General features: G+C 39.8%; 1 long non-coding RNA gene across 1 annotated transcript; it reads right to left on the bottom strand.

Moving 5' to 3' along the window:
* Positions 1 to 525: 525 nt before the first annotated feature.
* Positions 526 to 18,810, bottom strand: LOC122565230. Its single transcript, XR_006316117.1, has 3 exons — positions 18,744 to 18,810; positions 16,277 to 16,518; positions 526 to 1,438 (listed from the first exon to the last, which is right to left on the bottom strand). It is a non-coding gene; the product is annotated as an uncharacterized LOC122565230 (long non-coding RNA).
* Positions 18,811 to 19,619: the final 809 nt, after the last annotated feature.

Here is a 19,619-nt window from a genome sequence, read left to right as displayed (position 1 = left end):
TTGTTCACAGCAAACTGCCCAGCCTTCAGGACAACATCGACCACAACACCATACAATCCTGTCATGGCAACCACTGCAAGATGTGACAGAGTGTCGACATGGATACCACCATTACATATGGGGATACCAGCCACCACATGCGTGGCAAATACTCATGTAGCTCAGCCACACACAGACACACACACACTCTCTCTCTCCCCCTCATACCCACACCAACACACACACATACAAGTCTATGGGGTGAATTTGCATTTGCAAATACATTCTACTTTTTCCAAAAAACACACAATCTGTAAGCAGTCAGTCCATATGACAATTTATAAATTCCTACTTTGGAAAGTCTTACCTAAGGTTGAAATAGAGACTGTAACTTCACATCTTTAATGCATTGTCTGAGCTGGGATGTCATCTTGTTTTAATAAATTCTTAAATTATCTCAAGAATGTGATAATGAATTGAAACCTGCAACCCATTCTAAGTGATTAAGACTTAACAGCAATCTAGCTTTGTTCTGTACATCGCGTCAGTTGTATGACACTTGATCTTTTACTACAAATTCTATGTCCTATGATCCTAACCCACTAGCTACCTGACGAAAGAGCAAAGCTCTGAAAGTTTATGTTGTATGATTTTTAACTTTGTTCACTCCAGTCCAACATCGGTTCCTCCACATCATAACTATATTCTTACACACTGTACCTTTCAAAATTAATTCTTTATGCAAACTGCTTTATGGCACTTTGGCCCCAAGAAGGACTAAAGTGTTCTTGCCAGTATTCATCCTTCAAACAACATCCACATTCTACAATGACACAATGAAAGGTAGGAAAATAAGTTGTGAAGAGAACACAAGATGATATTAATTGGTTAAGTGCATGGCCAAAGATCTGGCAAAAAGAGTGTAATGTGGGAAAGAATGAAATCATCCACCTTTGCAAAAAGAATAGAAAAGCATATTTTCTAAATGGTGAGAAGTCTCAGAGCCTAGAGGTTCAGAGAGATCTTGCTGTCCTTGTGCATGAAACAGAAAATGTTATTTGTAGGTACAGAAAGTAAAGTGAAAGGTGACCAGGGTAGGTAGGAGTGCTGATTTAAGGTTACAATCAGATCAGCCACAATCTTATTGAATGATGGAGCAGGTTTGAGGGCCTGAATGGCCTACTCTGCTCCTAATTCATGCCAGTGTGTAGATTATGTGGTCATTATTACATTCCTGTTAATGAGACCTTGCTGTGATTAAATTGTTGCTATCTTTACTAAATTATGACAGGAACTACACTTGAAAATAACCTAATTGCTGCAAATTGTTATCTTAAGACATTTAATATAGATGAAAGAATCATGTAGCATCGAAGGAGACCTTTTGCCTATTGTGCCTCTGTCAGCTTGTTCAAAGAGCTATCCAGTTAGTTCCATTCTCCTGTTCTTCTCAGTAGTCCTGTATTTTTAAATAAATATCCACATTTGTTTTGAAAATCTCTATTGAGCCCATTTCCACTGCACTTTCATGCACACAAACAAATGAACAAAGAACATTTGACACTTCAAGCCTGTTCCACCATCCATTTGATTTTAATTTCAACTCTACGTTACTGCATATTCCCAATAATCTTTCAGTTTTTTGGTAATCAAGATTCTATCTATCTTTGCCTTCAAAATATTTATAGATTCTGCATCCATTGCCTTTTGAGGAAGAGAATTCCAAAGACCCACAACTCTCTGTGAGAAGAAATAGAGTCCTAATCTTAGTTTATAAATAAGCATGCACCCATGTAAAACTATGACCTTTTGTTTTAGATTCTCCCACACCCACCCAATCAAGTGCCCTCTGAATCTTATATGTTTCAATTAAATCATCGTGGACACTTCTAAACTCCAGAGGATACAGGCCTAGCCTTTCTTTCTGAGGCAATCCACTCATTCCACGTAAAGAAAAGGTCATCCTAATCCCAAAGGACCATTGGGTTGCTCTCTCATTAGACAGAGATGACTGGTGGGGGTGGCGATAGTGTTTGAACCTAAGGGTCACCAAATCTTAGATGAGGACAGTGGACGAAAAGGAGAGCCTTTTATGAATACCTTAATGAGGGTGAGAATTGAACCCATGATGTTGGCATCACATCACATCACAAACCAGCCACCCTAGCTAACCAACTCCTCTCAGCCCAGGTTTTGTTGAGTAAACCTTCTCAGATTTGCTTCCAAAGCATTAACATCCTTCCACAGGTATGGTGAACAGTATTGTACATAGTACTCCAAATATTATCTCACCACTTTCCTAGAGAAGCTCTCTACTCTTGTATCAGTTCCCTCACGATAACAAATAAGGGTCTGTTAGCTTTCCTGATTACTTGCTGTGCTAACCTTCTGTAAATCATGTACGAGGACACGCAGGTCCTTCTGCATCTCAGAGATCTGCAATCTCTCATCGTTTAGATAATACGCTTTTCTCCCAAATGGACAATTTCAGACTTTCCCACATTAAACTCCTAAGGCCAGATCTTTGCCCTCTCACTGACTCTACCTCTCATTTAGCCTATCAAAATTCCTTTGGCTCTTTATATCCTCTTCACAGCTAACTTGCCTGCCTACCTTTTTGCCATCAGGATACTTAGCTGCCTTACCTTCAACCCTTTAAAACTATTTATATAAATTGCAAAAAGCTGAGGCCACAGCATGCCACTCATGGCAGCCTGTCAGCCTTAAACAGACCCATTAATTCCTATTCCTTGCTTCCTTTCTGCAATGCATTCCCAGATCAGAACAACTCACAGTTTGCAAATAATTCTTGTCACCTGCTGAGGGCTTTTTAAAAATCAATTATCTTAAATCTGCATTCTTTAATTCTCTATTTTATTATTGCAGAAATAGTTAATACCTATCTACTCTGTCAAACCCCCCCCATATTTAAAAAGCTACTATTAATTCTCCCCTTAACATTCTTTGCTCTCAGAGAAAAATCACATTTTCGCTATTCTCCTCACTTAATTAGATTTTGTCACATTGTACAATGCAATATTACTTTAATCTTCCAAATCCTGTTCCTCTGCCAGTGAGAAGAACAAGGGGCAGCAAATGTAAAAGAACACTGCCATCTGAAAGATCACTTCCACAACTCATACAACCTTGATTTGGTTCCTTCACTGTCTCTGAGTCAAAACTTTGGAACTCCTTCCCTAAAAGCACAATGGATGTAACAACCCGTCCTCACTGCCCCATGGATTGTAGCTGTTTTAGAAAGAGGCTCGCTACCATAATCCCATGGGTAATTAGGAACAGGCGATAAATGCTAGCTAATGACATAGAAATATCTTTATAAAAAATTAAAATCCCCCACGAAGCACGGTAGCTCAGTTGTTAGCACTTTTGCCTCACAGTGCCAGGGACCGGGCACCCTCAGGTGACTGTGTGGAGTTTGTACATTCCCCCCATGTCTGCCAGTTTCCTCCCATTGTTCAAAGATGTATAGGTTAGGTGGTATGCCCATGCTAAATTGCCCATAGTGTCTAGAGATGTGTGGGTAGGATGGGATAGTCATAGGAAATGCAGGGCAACAGGGATAGGGTAGGGGGTGTGTCTGGCTGGGATGCCCTTTAGAGGGTTGGTGTGGACTTGATGGGCTGAATGGCCTACTTCCCTACTGTAGGGATTCCATAATTATGCATACCATTCAGAATCAAAATTAATATTTATACTTATACAGTTGCCTCTACTATCAAAAAAACTCAAGGTTTTTCAGTTAAGTCGACAAGTTTGGAGGCAGCACATACTATTTCAGTCTTTACCATGGTCACTTTCACGTATTTCCCATATAAATAACTACATACAAGTGCAAAACCTTACATAGGTAAACATAACAAGTCTCCCAAACAGTCATGAGATGAACATCTAATTCAGCTATTTTTAAAAATATGGGTTGAGGAAGGATTGGAAGAACAGTCCTGCCTTTCTTTCAATTTGCAGCAAATCTACCTGAAGAAATGTGCAGATCCTAGTTTAAAGTCTCAGTTAAAGGTTAGAACATGGGACAATTTGCTATCTCAGTATACCAAAGTTTCAGACCAGATTATGGGTGCAATTAGGTTTGAGATTTGAACAATCTCCGAACAAAGAGAAGCGATGTTTCCACCTCAGTCAACTGCATCTTTAAAAAATGAATTGTACACTGCATCTACGTTAGTATAAATCAGAATAGTGTCCTAGGCCCAACCACTTTCAGCTGCTTCATTAATGACTTTCCCTCCATCACAAGGTTAGAGGTGGGAATGTTCGCTAATGATTGCAAATTTTAGCATCATTCGTGACTCTTCAGATACTGAAGCAGTCCATGTTCAAATGCAAAAAGATCTGAACAATATCCAGACTTGGGCTAACAATTGGTAAGTAACATTCATGCCACACAAATGCTATACAGCGACCATCTCCAATGAGAGACAATCTAACTATAATCTATTGACATTCAATGGTGTTATTGTCACTCTGTCCCCCACTATCAACATCCTGGGGTTACCGTTGACCAGAGTCTCAACTGGACTCATCGTATTAACACAGTGGCTACAAGAGAAGGTCAGAGGCTAGGAATATTGTAGTGAGAAACTCACTTCCTGACTCCCCAAAGCCTGGCCACCATCTACAGGGCACAAGTCAGGAGCATGATGGAATACTCTCCATTTGCAGCATCCAGGACAAAATAACCCACTTGACTGGCACAACATCAACAAGCATCCACTCCCTCCACTATCAAAGCTCAGTAGCAGCAGCGTGCACTATCTACTAGATGCACTGCAGAAATTCACTGCACCATGCAAACCCACGTCCATTTACATCTTAGAAGGACAAGGATGCAGGTACATGGGAACACCATGACTTGTAAGCTCCCCTCTGGGCAACTCATGTTCCTGATTTAGAAATATATTATTGTTCTTTCAGTGTCGCTGGGTCAAAAATCCTGGAATTCCCTCCATAAGGGCATCATGGATCAACCAACATCAGGTGGACTGCAGTGGCTCAAGAACGCAGCTCACAAGGGCAATCAGGAACAAGTAATAAATGCTGGCCAACCAATGACCACCCATATCCCACAAATGAATAAAAATAAAAGCTGGTTGAATGGTTGGTTTGCCATTTAGACTGATACCAACAATGTGGTTCAATTCTCACATCTGTGGTCACTAGGAAAACCTTGCCTTCTCAATCTCACATGAGGTGTGGTCTCCCTAAGGTTAAACTCACCATTAGTTGTCTCCTTCTATGAGAGAGAGCGGCCGTGTAGTTTCCTGGGACTACTTTACTTTTACACAGGATGATTCTCATGGTCACACAGAGTATTTTGATTTCACTCCTGCATTAAGAAAATAACTGGAATAGGAATGTGATTATAGTAGGGATTTATCTTCTTCAGGACTCTCCTCCAAACTACAGCTCTACAACCTCTGTCACAGATAGGACAGGGAGATAGGTCCTGAATGCACCAACTGGAAGGGGGATTGAATCTCCTGATGTTGGCACCAATCGCCTGTCTAGCTTATGGGCACGTTCCTCTATTGGTGTGAGATGATCTAATGTTCAGTTGATGGATTTATAACAATGTGATTTTCAGAATGTGGGATCTCATCCCGTGCACTACTGTAAGTGTAGCGTGACTCGACAACAATACACTGCTGGGCAGCCAGTGGGCTTACGTAAATGTGGAGATATATTTACTCTTGACACAAGGAATATCAAATGCACGAACAAAAATAGTACCACTTCCACATGATCCCAAGGTACTGTATAGTCTGACTGTGCATGTGCTGGAAATAGATATTGGCAAAAAAGCAATTTACGTCTCTTCTTTGATCCAAATAATCCATGAAGATTATTTGCAAAAAATCAGATACTCTATCTGTAAACTGAAATCAGAACAGAGGAGGAACCAGTTTTAAACTGCAACATAATGTATCCACCAGGTGTATGTGAGACTTAATACTCATCCAATTTTGGAATCCATTTTCTATTTGACCTGTCTTTTTTTGAGCAGAACTCAGTTTGCACCCATAACAAGATATTCACAGTTTCTGAGCAGCAAAGAAAATGTCAAAAACTCAGCCTCCTCTGTCGAGGTTCTTTTCTGAAAAGACCTACAATCTCAATGCATTGCTAGGCCAGGGATAGCATTCCCTTTTACGTGGATTACAATATTTTCCATTGAGAGACAGCAGTGAGCTTGGGAAATGCTGCAGGAGCTGCAAAGAAATCATCACTAACACTCCTCTAATTTTTCTCATATTTTTCAAGAATGACACCCTCTCTACTAAATAGTCACCCTTACTCATTTTCATGAAGGTAACTTTTAAATAAAGAGTTTGTACCAAATTAGGGTAAAGTACTAATGAAGCACATTATAAAATATAGCCCTAATTATAGTGTACAAACTGCACAGCCTATATGCTGTCCCATGAACTACAATGAGATAAATGACCAGATAATATGTTTCAATAAAGTTGAAAGGATAAAGATTGGGCATGATACTGGGGAGAACTCTTCTTCAAATAGTGTGGTAGGCTTGTATACTATCCATCCAGTTGAGGTCTCGGTTGAACATCTTATCCGAAAAGCAGTGCCTCTGACAGTGTAGCACTCCATCAGCATTACACTGAAGTGTTAACCTGGTTTATGAACTGAAGACTTTGTAATGGGACTGGGACTTGAACTTGCAACTGCATGACTCACAGGTGAGAGCGTTACTATTGAACCAAAGCTGAAAGAGACTTTTACAGTGTAAGTATCTTTATCTGCAAAGTCTCTTGTGGGTAATGAAATTTGGTGGATAACTGAACCTTTAAAGTTTTGGTACAGCACTGTCCCGGCATGGGAATGAATAAAACTAACTGTTTTTTAATTAACTTATGGGACGTGGGTGCCACGGACTGGCCAGCATTTATTGCACGTCTCTAGTTGTCCTTGAGAAGGTGGTGAGGAGCTGTCTTCTTGAATCGCTGTGGTCCATCTTCTGTGGGTTTACCCATAATGCCGTTAGGGAAGAAATTACAGGATTTTGACCAAGTGACAGTGAAGGAATAATGATATATTTCCAAGTTAGGATGGTGCGTGACTTGGAGAGAAACTTGCAAGTGGTGGTGTTCTCATATATCTGTTGTCCCCGTCCTTCTGGATGGAAGTGGTCATGGGGTTGGATTGTTGGTGAATTTCTGCAGTGCATCTTGTGGATAGTACACACTGTTGCTACTGAGCATCGGTGATGGAGGGAGTGGATGCTTGTGAATCTTGTAAAATTCAACAGGGCTGCTTTGTCATGAATGCTTTCAAGCTTATTGCGTGTTGTTGGAGATGCTCCCATCCAGATAAGTGGGGAGTATTGCTGACTTGTGCCTTGTAGATGGAGGACAGGCTTTGGAGAGTCAGAAGCTGCATTACTTATGGGGTCATAGAGTCATAGAAATGTACAGTACGGAAACAGACTCTTTGGTCCAACTCATCCATGCCGATCAGATAGCCTAACCAAATCTAGTCCCATTGGCCAGCACTTGGCCCATATCCCTCTAAACCCTTCCTACTCGTATACCCATCCAGATGCCTTTTAAATGTTGTAATTGTACCAGCTTCCATCACTTCCTCTTGCAGATCATTCTGTACATGCACCATCCTCTGTGTGAAAATGTTGCCGCTTAGGTCCCTTTTATATCTTTCCCCTCTCACCCTAAACCTATATGTTTGAGTTCTGGACTCCTCCACCCCAGGGAAAAGACTTTGTCTATTTACCCTATCTATAACCCTCATAATTTTATAAACCTCTATAAGGTCACATCTCAGCCTCCGATACTCCAGGAAAAACAGCACTGGTCACAGGCCTCCAGTCTGAAAAGCAACCCTCCACCACCATCCTCTGTCTTCTACCTTTGAACCAGTTCAGTATCCAAATGACTAGTTCTCCGTGTATTCCATGAGATTTAACTTTACTAACCAGTCTCCCACGAGGAACCTTGTCAAATACCTTACAGAATGCCATATAGATCACGTCTACCATTCTGCCCTTATCAATGTTCTTCGTTACTTCTTCAAAAAACTCAATCAAGTTCATCAGACATGATTTCCCATGCACAAATCCATGCTGACTATCCCTAATTGGTCCTTGCCTTTCCAAATACATGTAAATCCTGTCCCTCAGGATTCCCTTCAACAACTTGCCCACCACCGATGTCAGGCTCACCGGTCTATAGTGACCTAGCTTTTCCTTACCTCCTTTCTTAAATAGTGGCACTACTCAAGCCAATCTCCGGCACCTCACCTGTGACTATTGATGATCCAAATATCTCAGCAAGGGGCCAAGCAATCACTTCCCTAGCTTCCCATAGAATTCTAGGGTACACATGATCAGGTCCTGGGGATTTATCCACTTTTATGCATTTCAAGACATCCAGCACCTCCTCTTCTGTAATATGGACATTTTTCAAGATGTCACCATCTATATACCCACATTCTATATCTTCCATATGCTTCTCTACAGTAAACACAGATGCAAAATACTCATTTAGTATCTCCCCCATTTCTTGTGGCTCCATACATAGGCTGCCTTGCTGACCTTTGAGGGGCCCTTTTCTCTCCCTAGTTATCCTTTTGTCCTTAATGTATTTATAAAAACCCTTTTGGATTCTCCTTAACCCTATTTGTTAACACTTTCTCATGTCCCCTTTTTGCCCTCCTGATTTCCCTCTTAAGTATACTCCTATTGCCTTTATAGTCTTCTAAGAATTCACTCGTTCTCTCTTGTCTATACCTGACATATGCTTCCTTCTTTTTCTTGACCAAATCCTCAATTTCTCTAGTCATCCAGCATTCAGTACACCTACCAGCCTTTCCTTTCACCCTAATAGGAAAATACTGTCTCTGTACTCTTGTTATCTCATTTTTGAAAGCTTCCCATTTTCCAGTTGTTCCTTTATCTGCGAACAACTGTCCCCAATCAACATTTGAAAGATCCTTGAATCATAGAATCCCGACAGTGTGGAAAAAGGCCTATCAGCCCAACAAATCCACATTGACCCTCTGAAGAGTATCCCATCCAGACCCATTCCCCCACCCTATTACTCTACATTTCCCCTGACTAATGCACCTAACTACACACCCCTGAACACTATGCACAATTTTAGCATGGCCAATTCACCTGACCTGCACATCTTCAGACTGTGGGAGGAAACTGGGGCACCCGGAGGAAACCCACACAGACATGGGGAGAATGTGCAAACTCCACACAGACAGTCACCCGAGGCTGGAATCAAACCCGGGCCCCTGCCACTGTGAGGCAGCAGTGCTAACCACTGAGCCACCATATGCTTGCCTAATACCCTCAAAATTAGCCTTTGTCCAATTTAGAACTTCAACTTTTAGATCTGGTCTATCCTTTTCCATCACTATTTTAAAACTACTAGAATTATGGTTGCTACCCCTGAAGTGGTCTCCCACTGACACCTCAGTCACCTACCCTGCCTTATTTCCCAAGAGTAGGTCAAGTTTTGCACCTTCTCTGGTAAGTACATCCACATATTGAATCAGAAAGTTTTCTTGTACACACACTTAACAAATGTGTCTCCATCAAAAAGCTTAACACTATGGCAGTCCCAATCTATGTTCAAAAGTTAAAATCTCCTGCCATAACCACTCTATTATTCTTAAATATAACTGAAATCTGCTTACAAGTATGTTTCACAATTTCCTGCTGAGTATTAGTGGGTCTATAATACAATCCCAATAAGGTGATCATCACTTTCTTATTTCTCAGTTCCACCCAAATAACTTCCCTGGATGTATTCTCTCTAAGTACAGCAGTAATGCTGCCCCTTATCAAAAATGCCACTCCCCGTCATCTCTTTCTATCCTTCCTATAGCATTTGTATCAGGGAACAGTAAGCTGCCTGTCCTGCCCATCCCTGAGCCACATTTCTGTAATTGCTATCACATTTCAGTACCATATTCATAACCAAGCCCTGAGTTCATCTGCCTTCCCTGTTTGGCCTCTTGCATTGTAGTAACTGCAGTTTAATTTCTCAGTCTTACCTTATTCTCTGCTTTGTTCCTGCCTGCCCTGTTTGACTCATTCCCTTTGCCAACTGTACCAGTCTCAAATTGATCTATTTCCTCACTATTTCCGTGGGTCCCATACCCCCACCTTACTAGTTTAAATCCTCCCGAGCAGTTCTAGACAAATAGAGAGAAAGAGAGAGCGAGAGAAAGAGCATTAGATTGTAGTTGACTCAGGGCACCAAAAAGCCTTTGGGCCAGTCTTTCATCTTGGACAGTGCAACTCAGCACATGCACCAGGTGGCATTGGGAGGTCACTCCAGAGACCACTGTTTACATGTAACTCAAGCCAATAGCCAGAATTTTAATTGTACATCATGAGAGGAACATAACCCTATTGTAGAGGATAAAATACATTTTATGATGAGATGATGTCTAACTAATGTCAAAGAGTCCCAGGAATTTGAAAGGTCCAGTCCCCATGTTAGTGAGCCTGCCACTCATCTCATCAGGCTTATCATCAACTAACATTCCAAATGAAATCTATTTGACATTGCAGCCAAACCTGGCTATCTCCTGACACTGAGGTATATCAGCAGTGAATACAAAAGATCAATGTGTTCTTCTAAAGTCTTAGAAGATTATGAAAATTGTTAGAAACAATGGTCAAACCCATTGTAAGAATAATTGATAATATCTTAGTCAGGTTAATCAAAAGTCCACAGTATGTAGCAGAAGTCACATTCATTAGCTTGCCTTGTTTCACAAACAGATATCAGACGCTGTTGGATTCTAGTGATGAAATGATATTTGAATATGCTATATACAATGTAGAACTGCAAGGCGCCTTCACTGAGACCTATGACTCATGGAAATTTCCAGCTAGACTTTAATTCTTCTGTTATAAGAAGGTCACTGGCTACACAACCTCACCTCCCCCTCCCTTGAAGACTTGGTGGTTGCAAAAAAGCAGAATGCCCAACAATAATCACTACCAGTGAGACTGGATCAGAATATATATGTGATTTATAATCCTATTCATGTCTATCAGTTTAGAAATAAAAAAACATGATAATGGTATCAAACAGTTCCAAGCATATTGCATGTATGGCCTAACCTAAAATGCACATCACGAACTAGAAATTCGCATGTTTATCATAGGGCCATAATGGCAACAGAAGGAGGTTATTTGGCCCATCAAATCCGTGCCAGTTCTTAGTACAGAAATCGAGTCATTGTCATTTGCCTGCTCTATCCCCATAGCACTACAAGTTTATTTCTTGCAATCCTTCATCCAATTCCTTTTGAAATCATTGATGATCTCCATTTTCACCGTCCATGTGCAGCAAGTTCTGGGACCTTATCACTCACTGCATACAAATGTTCTTCGTCATATTTTCCCAGCATTTCTTGCCCAAATTTCGGTCTCCTATGCCTTTGAAGATTAACTGACAGGGACAGCTTTTAGAGTCATAGAGATGTACAGCATGGAAACAGAGCCTTCAGTCCAACCCGTACATGCCGACCAGATATCCCAACCCAATCTAGTCCCACCTGCCCGCACCCGGCCCATATCCCTCCAAACCCTTCCTATTCATATACGCATCCAAATGCCTCTTAAATGTTGCAATTGTACCAGCCTCCACCACATCCTCTGGCAGCTCATTCCATACACGTACTACCCTCTGTGTGAAAAAGTTGCCCCTGAGGTCTCTTTTATATCTTTCCCCTCTCACCCTAAACTATTTAAACTCATCATCATGTTGTACACTTCCATCAAATCTACGCTCAGCTTTCTTTGTTTCAAGGAGAATATGAATGAAAGCCAAGCAAATTTATACAATATTACATCTTGCAATAATTCAATGGAAGAATCAAGCTGAAATAGGTTAGTCATTCTGTCAAGATAGTAGACAAAGTAATACCAGGTGATCCAGTGACATGGTCACCAATATCACCTCATCCTCTAAATGCTGATCAATTTTTGTGTGAAGAATTTTTGCTATTTATCCAAAATTTGCCTTTTGTGAGTTTACCTGTTTCTCCTCTTATTCTATTGTTTGAAGTACTGTTGCAGGTTTACCTTTTTACTATCAGTTATTGTCTATTTATCTCTACAACACATCCTTTCGGTTCTTCCAAGTCCCTAGCATCATCCAAATTTTCAGGTAAGATCACACAGAGATGGGAGATACCCTATTTGAGAGAAGGACCAGTCTGAATACTGCAGCACTAGCCTGCTCCAACTGCATGGATGTTGTGACTTGAATAACAAGTTTGGATGAAACCTGCCAACCAAAATAGCAATTTAGAATAGGCAACTCAGCTTCGGGATGCATCATAAACAAATCTCAGCTGCTATTCTGTTTGGAATGGTAAGTTCTAGTACAGCTTATGACAGAATATTCAAAAAGAGAAAAATGTTTGGGGGTAATATTCATTTTTAGAAGCAAAAGGGATTTAATATGAGAGTTGGAAGTAAAAGGGATTGCATTGATTTGTGTATGCTCAGATCATGTAATAACTGGGGGTAAGGGGGAATAGTTATAGTATGTCTTGTATTTCCAGGTACGTAGATCAGCTGTAGTCATTATGAAAAGAAAATACAATTTGGGACACAGTAGAAACATTCAGCAACTAAACCTGTCTCTTAGATCAAATAATTGTTAATCCCATTAAAAAAAACCTTACATAGAGTTTGCAGCACAAAGTGAGGAAATAAGGAATTAGAAACATATGTGATATATGCTTCTGGTCAAAATATGCTACATTCTCTGAACTAACTGTGTTGTTGCAAGATCCAACAAACAATGGTTGCAGTAGAACATGTTGCCATCTATCTAATGCCTGGTAATGTTAATGAGAATGTTTGTCACTTCTTGAGTTATGACTGAACTATTGGTGGAGCAATGAGACACATTGGATTCTGTTAAAGGGAACAATAAATCGCACCAGGAACCTGTCATTAAGAAAAATGATAAACATCTCAAACTTGTTACTGGGGAAAAAATATTCACTTTTGGAAGCTTTTTTTGGGAACAATGATTCGCCTCTGGAGCCTGTCATTAAGAACAATGATACATATCTGGGTGCCTCTGAAACGTCCACCTTCTTCCTCAACTGAAGATTTCCCAGCACCGTTGACTGGGCCCTCAGCACAGTCTGACCCATCTCCCACACTTTGGCTCTCACTCCCGCTTTTGTGTGATAGGGTTCCCTTTGTCCTTTCCTACCATCTCACTAGCATCCACATCCAGAGGATCATTAGCTGCCATTTCCACCACCTCCTGTGGATGCCACCACCAGACACACATTTCCCTCCCCTCTCTTGTCAGACTTCTTTTGGGAACATTCCTCTAAGACAGCCAGGTCTCCTCCTCCTTCCCTCCCAATAACCCCTACACTCCTATCCAGAGAAGGTGTAACATCTGTTTGTTTACTTCCTCCCTGCTCAGTATACAAGGGCCCAAACACACTTTCCAGGTGGAGCAGTGCTTTACCTGCACTTCACTCAATCTCATCTATTGCATTTGCTGCTCAAAATGTGGTTGCCTCTACTTTTGGGTAACATAGTGTAGACTGGGTGACCATTATGCAGAACACCTACGCTATTTCTGTAGAGAAAGATCCTGAGCTTCCGGTTGCTTGCTACTTCAACACACCATCTTGTTCCCTGGTCAACATTTCTATCTCAGGCTTGCTGCAGTGCTCCAGTAAAGCTCAGTGCAAGTTGGAAGAACAGCACCTAAATTTTCACTTGGGAATGCTACACCTTTTGGACTCAATATTGAGTTCAACAATTTTCAGGCATAAGCTCTCCCATGTTCTTACCGCAGCCTCCACAAACCAGGCCTTGTTATCACATAGTCTGCTACTGGACACAACCCATTGTTAGCCACTAACAATCTTCATTAACAACTATTCTCTCTCCTAGCCTTATTGTTATCCATTTCTTTGTCTGTCGAACTGTTCTTCTTTCTCTTTGAGCTCTATCTCCATCTATTGTTTACTCCTTTACCCTTCTCCTCACCCTATTTTCTGCATAAAAAACATTTTCCTTACTATCGTCAGTTCTGAGGAAGAGTCACTGAACCCAAAACATTAACTCTGATTTCTCTCTGCAGATACTGCCAAACCTGTTGAGCTTGTCAGCAATTTCTGTTTTTGTTTCTGGTTTCCAACTTCCACAGTTATTTTGGTTTTTATCTGGAGACTAGTTACTGGTCATATATGAAATCCATCCAAGAGTTAGGGTGTTAGGTCTGAAACCTGCTCTTGTGATTAGTTGCAACTGGAGATTACATGGGATCTCTGATGAAAACCAAGAGTCTGTCATTACGAACATGGTGTTGTATCAAGACCTATTAATGGGAACTGAACTATGAGATACATTCAGAAACCAAATTTTCATAACAGTTGGAGAAATCCAGAGTCTGTTTTATTTACTTTCATGGCCTGTAGGGAGGGTTGTTGTCCATCTCAAACAGCCTTAGATTTGAATGGTTTGCTGGGACATTTCAGTCAACTGCATTGCTGTGAGAGTGGAGTCAAATGTAGGCCAGAGCAGCTATGATTGCACATTTCCTTTCAGCTGGCATCAATGAACCAGCTGTCTTTTTATTACAATTGACTAGCTCTATGTTCCAGATTCATTAGTTGAATTTTAACTCCAACACCTGCTGTGGCGAAATTTGAACCCATGAACATTAGCCTATGCCTTTGGATTACTAGTCCAGTGACGTTACCCTGTTACAAAATTTGAATTGTACAGTGACCATGTAATTGGCAAATGAATTTCAATGAAGAACAGCAATGTTTTTTGTTAGGAAGAATAAGCAAGTCACAACTGTTTTGATAATAAAAATTAAAATAAGGTAGGAGAAAATAAAATTAAAGAAGATGCATAAATTATGAAAAACAACAATGCAGTTTATATGGTTTGTTATACTGCAGGCCATTCAGTCCAACGGTTCTATACCACTCTTAACATGACGCTACCACTATCAGCCTACCCTTTTATTACTTTCTTTGTCATGTGCTTATATAGCTTCTCCTAAAATGTATCTGTGTTATTTGACCTTACTATTCCCTTGGTGGTGTGCTCCTATTTTTGCCATTCTTTGGGTAGTGAAGTTTGTCCTGAATTTGATTTATTAGTGACTATCTCATATTTATGACCACTATTTTTGATCTCTTCAACAAGTGGAAACATTTTCTCTACATTAAAAGAATGGAAGTATTCCTAGGATAAAGATCTCAGTCAGGTCATCATTCAGTCTTTCTCTTGAAAACAAACTTGACCTGTTCAATCTTACCAGAGACTTACAATCTTTAAATTCTGCTATAATTCTTCAGCATCAATTATTTACCTTCTCTAATGTCTCTATACATGTATTATGATGTGGAGACAGAACAGGCCAAATACTCACGGTTTAACCAAAGTTGTACCATTGAAATCTATCAATCCAGAAATGGACCTCAGTGCTTTGTTTTTGTCCTGACCTCATTAACTATGTTATACCTTGTAGTGATTTATCCGTGTTCCTACATGACTTTGTTTCTTGCTCCTACTTACAATCCCAGCAGTATATGATCTCCTCATGGATCTCTCTTTGGCAGTAGCTGGGGTGTCTCAGTTACCCTTGGTGCCTTGGTACAGTGCATGTCTGTGTCATCAGGAATAACCATGATGTTTATGTACTAAAATTGACTGATAATATTGATTGGTAAAGGTTGTGTATTACGAAATGGTTCTTGGGAAAAATACCAGTAGAACAACACCAACACTAATGTGTAGCAACACAGTAACAGTCAGCAATTGAGAAGAAGAGGGAAACAATGTCATTGTTGCAAAAAAAACCCTTAAAATCAATAACCTTTCAAACCCTATGCTTAAATCCAAGAAGAATACCAATTTTTCTTTTGAATCAAACCTATTGAAAGAATGTTATATATTAAACAGAAACAGAAATTGCTGGAGAAACTCAGCAAGTCTGTCAGCATTTGTGGGAAGAAAGCAGTTAACATTTTGAATCTAGTTACTGTACTTGAACCGTTAACTCTGCTTTCTTTGCACAGATGCTGCCAGACCTGCTGAGTTTCTCCAGTGTATTTTGTTTTTAATTTCAGATTCCCGGCACCACAGATTTTTTGCTTTATTTTATCTGTAAATATTAAATTAGGAATTAACTTTCTGAGCATTTCATTGCACTGTTTCATGGTGAGGATCTATTTTAAATAAAGTATACATAACACTTACCTGAAGCTGAGAAAGCCTTGGATATGTAGCTTCTTCTGTTTAAAGTACTGAAGTGCTTGGCTCATCTGTTCCTGGGCCAGCTGAGGGCCCTCTTTAGGGACCCTATTGTTCCTTGAAGGCCACTTTTTAAAAAGATGCTCTTTCTCCAATTTACACCCATGTTTTAAGTCGCTGATAGAGGTCTTGCGTCCTTTTGTTTCCCAGCACTTTAGAAACTTTGTGACTGGGTACTGAGGTCAAAGCTGTTATGATGCCAAAAAAGATTATGTTTGTACTTGGTGTGTTTTCTTAACCATACACGTTAGTTTTCTGTAACTTGGTGTTCCACATGTTTACTCTTTTGTTTCCATTTCCTGCCTTTTACCACTTTCTGGATAGTAAAGTCATGCTCATTACATGAGTAAAGTGATTCAGTATAGCAGTAAAGCTGAATCATTTTAATTAACCTTCAAAATGATCTTTTATTGTACCATTGGAATAAGCACAGATTAAGTCGGCTTGAATATTTTACAATATGAAAGTTGACCAATGTCTTTACCGGCAATGTCACCAAGAGTGACAATACCGGGTAGGTGTAATGAAGCAGCATTGCTACCAGTGAGGCATTGAGACCCATCCTGCAGTTATTTTAACATATATCTCTGGAAGCAAGGTGGATCGCTTAAAGAGGTTACTGCTGCCAGCATCTCTGGAGACAGATATACTAACAGGGGACTGACATTAACATTGTAACCAGAGAGACAGAACGAGAGACAGAGAGGAAGACAGGGAGAAAGTACCACTGTTCCTGGCAGAACACTTTAACCACCTGTACATGCCAGTGTTGTCATTTTTCCCAAGGTCTTCTGCAGTTTATTTTCCCCACTAGCTGTTCCAGAAAGTACAGCAGCCAAAAGGTTAATTAGCAACTACAGCTATTTTTGTTTTTGGGCTGTGCAGACATTTTTCAGTCAGTGAGGCTTTAGCAGAACTAAAACGTCTGAAGTCTCTAAGGTTTGTTGTGGGCAGTCCTCATAAAAAACAAGTAGGTTTGCCAAGTTATGGAACTCAGTGAAATTTTAATCTAAGGTCTGTTGAGACAAACACATCATCCCATTGAAACAAACAGCATTTTGGACAGCCATAAATGTATATAATTGTTCATCTGCTGCCCTGATGTTGAATGACTTTATTATGAAAGACTTTGAGGATCAGTTGAACATATTGGCTCTGTGGTCCTCGAATTTACAGCTTGTTGTTATTAAGTGAATTCAGAAGTTGGAGGAAAGTTCTTGGAGAAGTCATTTTTTGACAATAAGCTTCTTTTCACTATCATCTGGATCATAACATGTTGAGCATTTTTTTGTAATGTGACAGATTTTTTGTACAGGCTTTTGGGAGTATGGTAACTATGAGGGTATCATGTAGGGAATTTAAAAGATTTATGGTGTGGTGATGATGGGGATGAACCAAGTAATAGCAAATTCGACCTGAAAAGAATGCTACATTGCAATATAACATTTTACAATCAGCTGTTTTCTTTTTTAAGTAACAATCTCTATTCTGTGGACTTTCAATGACTAGATTCAGCCCACTTGTAAATTTATATCACTTTGCCATTTTCAACATTAGAAGGAAGCATAAGAGTCTAACAGTCAGCAAAATGATTGCAGCGACAGGGTAAAAATAACTTGAAGGAAAAACGATCAGTGCAGAATCATTTTGGAAGTTCAACATTGAGTGTTGGCAGAGTGGGGGAGAGCACAAATTATATTTTAATCAACTTGAATGAAAGAGCCTTGAATCATAAACTTTAAACTGGACAGAGAAAACAAAACTGTAAAAGGAATTCTAATATCTGACCACAACAGAAATTGAAACATTTCAGTATTGCTCATTTCAAAAGATGCAGGTTTATAAATTAATAATTAAAATTTAGAGCATTTGACAATTATTTTTGTTCAAAGTGATTAAGCCTCAATGACACCCGGTTTGTCCAATTAGCTGGAAACAAACAGATCCTGTATATAATTTATAATGGAAGCGTTTCATCGTCTTTTCTCTGTTACAGGGCAATTAATTCCATCCTTCTTCTGGAATTTCAGTTGCAAGTTTCTTGAAAATGGTTGTTTCACAAAAACTGTTTATCAAACCAAGTTCGAGAAGTTTGACAAAGGTGAAAGAATACACAGACTGAATATCGAAGTATATTTGTAACCAACACACGTTGTTTTAATGATCGTTTATTAAAAAAAGATCCAATTTATTCCCAAACTACTTTCCATTATCGCTCACCCTTTGATCTTGCTTTTTTTATTGAGACATGTTTATGAATTATTTGTCTTGAAATAATTAGACCAATTAGACCAAAAACGTGCCCAAAATCATGCAAAGAAAATCACTTTCGCTTGTGTATGGCTGTAACTTCTCTGTGTCAGTTTCAGAAAATAAATTAACTTCACGTCAAGAAAACTGTTGGTTTACTTACTTTCCTTTAGATTAGTGTTTGTATTTAGTGTTCGGTCTGGAGAAATCTTGTGCCGTTTTAAAGTGAGTGTGTGATACAGTTATAGGAAGGGTATTCACATGGGCAGTCTATTGATAGAAAGAGGATCTATCTGCCCACATATGGCTAAAACCTCAAGACTGGCAACAATTCAAGATATCTGAATCAGCTGCTCAGTGCAAGCCACTCAAGGTCAGGGCCTCACAGCAGGTCTTTGTTCAATGACATGAATTTGCTCAACATATCATTTTTACCACTTTGTGGTTAAGAGTGTGTGCGGTGCATCAGAGAATTGGACAATGAAAGAGAAGAGACACCTTAGGAGAAATTTGAATAAAATTTGGAAAAAGGCTAAGGGTCATGATAAATTTATGTCCCTTTGCAGTGTGCAGCCTAGTGCCAAGCAACATGCTTGTATTCCTTGGCAGAAGCCCAGATTTGTGTGAGGCTACAGCACTTCTTAAAGATATATCTAAAGCTGCTCTAAATCTCTTAAAAGCAAGGTACATTCTGGCAGCAGCTGGTAGTCAAATTAGGTGGGAAGTGCCTCTGAATGACAACTTTTAATATATGGTTTATTTAACATATTGAAACTTTCCACATACTGCACAGGTATATTGAAAAGAAAATGACTGACACTGAAAAACATAAGGAGATATATTATATCTGATGAGCAAAATCTCAGTTCTTAACGAGGAAAGTAAGGCAGAAAGGCAGATAAACGTAAGTGGGAATTTCAGAGCATAGGGCCTAGGCACTTAAAGGTGTAGTCACCAATGGTGAAGCCATTAAACTCGGGGTGTTCATGAGGATAGGATCAGAGGAAATGAAAGAGATTTAAGGTTGCAAGGTCATAGA

Source organism: Chiloscyllium plagiosum, chromosome 31 (assembly GCF_004010195.1).
Source record: "Chiloscyllium plagiosum isolate BGI_BamShark_2017 chromosome 31, ASM401019v2, whole genome shotgun sequence".
Taxonomy (NCBI): Eukaryota; Metazoa; Chordata; class Chondrichthyes; order Orectolobiformes; family Hemiscylliidae; genus Chiloscyllium; species Chiloscyllium plagiosum.
This window is presented reverse-complemented; position numbering and strand designations above follow the sequence as displayed.